The sequence below is a fragment of the Vigna umbellata genome, chromosome 9 (assembly GCF_029865625.1).
Source record: "Vigna umbellata cultivar VRB3 chromosome 9, Vumbellata_1.0, whole genome shotgun sequence".
Taxonomy (NCBI): domain Eukaryota; kingdom Viridiplantae; phylum Streptophyta; class Magnoliopsida; order Fabales; family Fabaceae; genus Vigna; species Vigna umbellata.
In genome coordinates, this window is record NC_142173.1 from 30,549,382 (window position 1) to 30,556,388 (window position 7,007).

Here is a 7,007-nt window from a genome sequence, read left to right on the forward strand (position 1 = left end):
CTTACCAAGTTTATTACTTGAACGATTCGGTCATACTTGCCGATTGTGAAACAAGTTTGTGACATCATATTTTGGTGCTTACAAATTTGTCCATCAAAGTGGACAAAGTGGAGGAAGTGGAGCAAGTTTACGAAGTGGAGGAAGTGGTGCAAGTGGAGGAAATGGAGGAAGTGGAGGAAGTGGAGGAAGTTGACGAAGTAGACGAAGTGGACAAAGTGCAGGAAGTGGAGGAGGTGGAGGAAGTTGACGAAGTGGAGGAAGTGGAGGAAGTGGAGGAAGTTGACGAAGTGGACGAAGTGGACAAATTGGAGGAAGTGGAAGAAGTGGAGCAAGTGGAGAAGAGGATGAAGTGCACGAAGTAGAGGAAGTTGACGAAGTGGAGGAAGTCGACGAAGTGGAGGAAGTCGACGAAGTGGAGGAAGCGGACGAAGTTGACGAAGTGGAGGAAGTGGAGGAAGTGGATGAGGTGGAGGAAGTGGAGGAAGTGGACGAAGTGGAGCAAGTGAAGGAAGTGGACGAAGTCGACGAAGTGGAGGAAGTGGTGGAAGTGGAGAAAGTTGAGGAAGTTGAGGAAGTGGACAAAGTGGAGGAAGTGGAGAAAGTTGACGAAGTGGAGGATGTGGAGGAAGTGGTCGAAATGGACGAACTGGAAGAAGTGGAGGAAGTGGAGAAAGTGGAGAAAGTTGAGGAAGTGGACAAAGTGGAGGAAGTGGAGCAAGTGGATGAAGTGGAGGAAGTGGTGTAAGCGGAGGAAATGGAGGAAGTGGAGGAAGTGGAGGAAGTGGAGGAAGTTGACGAAGTAGACGAAGTGGACAAAGTGGAGCAAGTCGATGAAGAGGACGAATTGGACGAAATGGAGGAAGTGGAGGAAATGGACGTTGTGAAGGAAGAGGACGAAGTGGACGAAGCAGAGGAAGTGGGGAAGTCGAGGTAGAGGACGAAGTGGACGAAAAGTAAGAAGTAAAGGAAGATGACGACGCGGACATAAGAAGACGAAGTGGAGGAAGAGGAGGAACAAGACGAAGTGGACGAAGCGGAAGAAGTGGACGAAGTGGAGGAAGAGGAGGAAGTTGTCGAAGTGGACGAAGTGGACGAAGCGGGCGAAGTGCACGAAGTGGACAAAGTGGACGAAGTGGTCGAAATCGGTGAAGTGGACGAAGTGTGCGAAGTGGACGAAGTTGGCGAAGTGGACGAAGTTGGCGAAGTGGACGATGTGGGTGAAGTGGACGAAGTGGACGAAGCGGACGAAATGGAAGAAGTGAATGATGTTGACGAAGTGGAGGAAGCGGACGAAGTTGACGACATGGAGGAAGTGGACGAAGATGAGGAAGTGGAGGTAGTGGATGAGGTGGAGGAAGTGGAGGAAGTGGACGAAGTGGAGCAAGTGAAGGAAGTGGACGAAGTTGAAGAAGTGAAGGAAGTGGAGGATGTGGAGAAAGTGGAAGAAGAGGAGGAAGTGGTCGAAGTGGACGAACTGGGAAGTGGAGGAAGTGGAGAAAGTGGAGGAAGTTGAGGAAATGGACAAAGGGGACGAAATGGAGGAAGTGCTGCAAGTTGACCAAGTGGAGGAAGTGGAGGAAGTTGACGAAGTGGACGAAGTTGACGAAGGAAGTGGAGTAAGAGGACGAAGTGGACGAAGTAGAGGAAGTGGAGGAAATGGAGGAAGTTGAGGAAGAGTACGAAGTGGACGAAGTGGGCGAAGAGGGCGAAGTGAACGACGTGGACGAAGTGGAAGAAGTGGAGGAAGTTGATGAAGCGGACGAAGAAGACGAGGTGGAGGAAGAGGAGGAAGAGGAAGAAGATGACGAAGTTGAAGAAGTGGACGAGGTGGAGGAAGTTGACGAAGTGGATGAAGTGTAGTTAATTGAGGAAGAGGACTAAGTGGAGGAAGTAGAAGAGTGGAGGAAGTGGACGAAGTGGACAAAGAAGACGAAATGGATGAAGTCGACGAACTAGACGAAGTGGAAGAAGTGGAGGTAGTGGAGGTAGTTGAGGAAGTGGACGAAATTGACGAAGTGGAGGAGCTGCAGGAAGTTGACGAAGTGGAGGAAGTGGTGGAAGTGGAGGAAGTTGACGTAGTGGACGAAGTGGAGGAAGTGGACAAAGTGGACGAAATGGAAGAAGTGGACGAAGTGCAGGAAGTGCAGAAAGTGTAGGAAGTTGACGAAGTGGAGGAAGTGGAGGAAGTGTAGGAAGTGTAGGAAGTTCAGGAAGTGTAGGAAGTGGAGGAAGTGGAGGAAATGGGGGAAGTGGAGGAAGTAGACGAAGTTGACGAAGTGGACGAAGAGGACGAAGTGGAGGAAGTCGACGAACTGGACGAAGTGGACAAAGTGGAAGAAGTGTGGGAAGTGGAGGTAGTTGAAGAAGTAGACGAAGTGGAGGAAGTGGAGGAAGTTGACGAAGTGGATGAAGTGGAGGAAGTGGAGGAAGTGGACGAACTGGACGAAGTGGAAGAAGTTGACGTAGTGGGCAAAGTGGAGGAAGTGGAGGAAGTTCACGAAGGGGAAGAAGTGGAGGATGTGGAGGAAGTGGAGGAAGTTTACGAAGTGGAGGAAGTAAAGGAAGTGGAGGAAGTGGAGGAAGTGGACGAAGTGGAGGCAGTGGAGGAAGTTGAGGAAGTGGACAAAGTGGACGAATAGGACAAAATGGAAGAAGTGAAGGAAGTGGACGAAGTGGACGAAGTGGAGGAAGTGGGGGAAGTGGAGGAAGTGGAGGAAGTTGACGAAGTTGACGAAGTGGACGAAGTGGACGAAGGGGAGCAAGTGAACGAAGTGGATGAAGTGGACGAAGGGGACTGATACACGGGGCCCAAGGCCAATTAGTTTAGTATAGTATTTCTTTTACTTTTATTAAAAACATGTGTAAAAGGTGTTAGGCATGTGCTAGATAGGAGGGACTTTTAGTCCTATATATATAGACATGCCACCACCTCTTGTAAGGTACTTTTTGAGCATAATGAATTGTTATTCTGTTGAGAACACTCCAGATCAATTCTACCTTGAAAGTCAAAGCTAGAGAATCCCAAAGGATCTCCTCTAGCCACATTCCATTCACACATCCATTCTCTCATTTTCCATTATCAGATTCTCTCTCCTCCGTAGCATCCATCTCACGCCACTCTCATCAATTGAAAGCTTCCTCGGGGCTTGCTTCATATCTAATGCCACGCGTGCCTTATTCCCTCACGAGATTTCATCAGCGAAGCCTCCGAATCCTTTTCCTCATGAGATTCGTCACCTCCGAATCTCAAACTTCTCACGTCTGATAGATCCCTCCGAACCACATCTTCATCTCTGCTTCACGACCATTCTCCACCGATTAGATCCTTTCTCACCGCCTAAAACACTTCTCCACCGTTCCAAATCCGCTTCCGCACCAAACCCTAGGTTTTCCACCGAACAAACCTCCAATCCTAGTTCTTCCGCTGCCTCATCTGTTTCTCCTTGGCAGAATCTGAGGATTCCCGGTCAAATCTGCTTCTTCCGTTGTTTTCCGGTTCTTCAGCTCGATCAAGTCCAGATTTCACGACGTCTCCGGATTCAGCTCAAGCCGTCAGCTATCAAGTGGTATTCAGAGCCTAGGTTAGGCGCGTCCGCTTGAGCTAAGTATCTCGTTTCTCTCTGATCTGAGTTACTCTTCGTCGATTCTCAAAATTTCTGTCTCGATCTGTTCTCTGTTCTTGAGATTCAATTTGTGCGTTTGCTTGTTTTCAAGTTTTTTGGTGTTGTTGATTATCATTCGTGCAATGTCTTGAGTATTTTTACTTCGTCTTATTCATTCGTGTTGAATCTCTTCAATATTCGTGTTGTTCATTATGATTCCTTCTCTGTCTTGTGTTGATTCATGTATCATGTGGTTTTGGTCTTGATCTGTTCATTAGGTTTCTGCTTGAGTCATTTCTTGTATGCTAACCTTGTTTTGGGTTGTGTCTTTCATCATCTTAATCGGTCCAAATTTTGTTTGAGTCATTTTATTTGAGCATCAATTCTGTTTTGTCATAGTTGTCATGTTAGTTGATTTTTCTTGTTCATAACATAACTTCAAGTTGTAATTCTTAATTGAGTTGTGTTTGTGGTGATCTGATTGTATGTTCAATGTGCATACCGTATGAGCTATGACATTCAATACTGAGAGCTCGGATGCATGAAATGAGCAGCAGATCTGATTTGAATTTTCTGTTGTGAAATTTTGGTTTTAATAAGCTGTTGAGTCTGAACATTGAAGCTATTCTGCACTTTTAAAATTGAGCTGGAATGCTGAGATGATTAGTAACAAAGTGCCAACCAGAAAAGCCGTGATATGCTCAGCATTAGCTTGGTTGTTAGTGTGAAAATCACAGCAGAGATTACTTGCAAGCAGTAGGCCGAACTGCATTGTCTTGTTTGAGTCTAATTTTTGTTTTAAAATCTGTTCTGGCATATAGATCTTGCTGGAAATCTTACATTAACTTCCTCGTGTCATGTTCAAGATTCCCATTGCTGTTTTAAAGTCATCAATAATTTGTCCATTGACTCAATGAAACTTAAAACTGGTGGTGTGGTTGACCTGTTTGATTGCATAATTGGCTATTGCAAGTTCAATTTTCGAATTACTATGTTCTGCATCCAATTTCAATGCAAAACAAGTTGGTTTTGAAGTTTTAAACATGTTGAGATAGTTAATTCGAGTTATATCAGCCTTGTGCGTTTTTCACCTTTGAAACCACCATTTTAAGTCAAATTTTTTATAAAGCAAGTATAGTGCAGTACTGAAATTTTGATTTGTGAGTTTATGATTCAGTTGGATTGTAGTAAGAGCTAGGGTCTGTTGAATGAAATCAAAACAGGTGAAAAAGAATATCTATACAAGTTTAAAAAGCATTCAGACCTTGTACAATCCAAATAAGTGAAGCTCCAAAATCAGAAACTGAAAACATTATCAATTATGAACTAATTTTGTTGGGGCATTGTATCAAACGCATTTGTAAAATTCAGTACTGGAGTCACTTAATTGTTTCTGCTCTAACTTGCTTGTTTGTTCTTCTTGCTTTTAAAATCTGTTCTAGTGCCAATCATAGGTTCAGTTTGAGTGCTCACTTTGATCAAAAGCTTTGTTTCTTGTTTGTCTTTGTTGGTTATCTAGTTTTGTCTGCAATGCATGTGCAATCTATTCTGCCATCTTTAATTGAAGCTTTTCATTGCTTATTTCATCTGGTCTAGAGTTTCCTTGAGAAGAGTTTAATCTGCTGTCATTTCCATTACCTTATGAGTTGTTTTGTCCTTCACTTTACCTTGTTTAGCCTAGCCATTTTCCTGATTGAGAAATCTGATTCCATCCTGGTTTTTGGGATTTGAAAGAAGGTAAGTGTGAATGGTAGCATATTAGGTGGTGGTGATCCACAGGATTCTCTGGCCTAAACTGAAAATTCTCTTTTCAACCTTTCATTTGAGTGTTTTAAATTTTTAAAGAGAAACCTCAGTGCTGTGAGCTTAGTAAGGCTAATTTAGCCTAAAATTCCTTGGCATTTGCAAGAGAGTTCAATTTCATTTAACCAATTGTTGATTGTTCATTGTGCAGGAAACGAAAATGAGATGATCATAGTGGAGAGTTGTGTCTGTTTAAGAAGTTATTGAAATCAATTTAGTTCATAAACTGTTTGATGAAGTCAGTGAGATATTAAATGCTTGAATGTGATTGCTGATTTGCTAGTGATGCTAATTGTGCTTGTGAATGTTTAAACTGTCATTGCACTCACTTTATTGTCAAACATTGCCTGCTGAATTAATTGATATACTCACTGTTTTGAAAGTGAATTGTTGATTTTATGGTTTAATTGGGCATGTTGAATGTTGATTCTGATTTGATAAAGACCTATGGGAACTTGGTAGATGTATAGGATTTGCAAATAATGTGCTGAGTGTTTTATGAGCATTTCTGGTGCAACAACACTGTTTTAAAAACTGCCAATTTCTGATTTGCCTCACATTACTCTTTGTTCATTTATTTGATTAGCATGGTCCACTGATCTTTAGAACATTGTTCGTGACTAGTTTGGTTAAGTGTTTATGTCCACTGTAATTCATTAATTTTTCTGAAAAGGCTGCTCTTGTCATAATCAATTGTGCATCAAACTGTTTTAATTGCCAATGCATCCTCCAGTTTTAAAAAGTGATTAAAGCACATAACTTTCAGTTCTGACTTGGTGATTGAATTAATTAGGTGGTTAGTTTCTGCATTGAATTACATCCAATCTGAATTTAAGTCACTGTTCATTTGCTCTTGCTGGATTCTGTTGCTGGATTTTATTGGATTTATGTGTGCAGAGCTGATGTGAATGAATCCTTACGTGAGCAGAATATCACTGAGGAAACCAGAGGCAGAAACCCTTCTTGTGGGAGGGTTGAACTGAAGGGAGTTATTTACTTTAATTGCTTCTGATTGTTTACATTGTTTTGGTTTAAAATTGTTCATTATGGATTGCATGAACTGCTGATTTAGTGTGAATTTTCTGTGTAGTTTGGGAAAAGCAATATTGAGTGTACTGTGGCAGATTGTACATTGTGAGCTGTTTCAATGAAGACAGTTGCAACCATCTGAACTAAAGGGAGTTTCTTTTATCTCAAACTGTTTTTGATATGCTTAAATTGTTTAGTATGGCCTGCAATCGTTAGGATTAAAATTGTTTAATTGTTGATTGGGTTGGAATTCAGTTTGTGCAGGAGGTTAATTGAACAGCAGCATAATCTTAGTGGAAAGTTTGGAAAGCTTGTGCAGCTAAAAGAAAAGGAGTGGACAAGATAGTTTCTTGAATTAGGCCGAGAATTGAAAGGAATATTTGGCCTCTGGAAGATTTCGTACAAGATGAAGAAGTGGCAGTAGGAACCTTTCTCTGCATCAAGTGTACAAACCGAGAAAGAGTTGAAACCAAGAGCTAGGAGACTCCAACGTTGTCCAGAAGCAAGAAAAGAACTGGTGAATCAGATCCATAGAGTGGAATTCCGAAGCCAGAAAAGGGGGTCAAAGCTGCC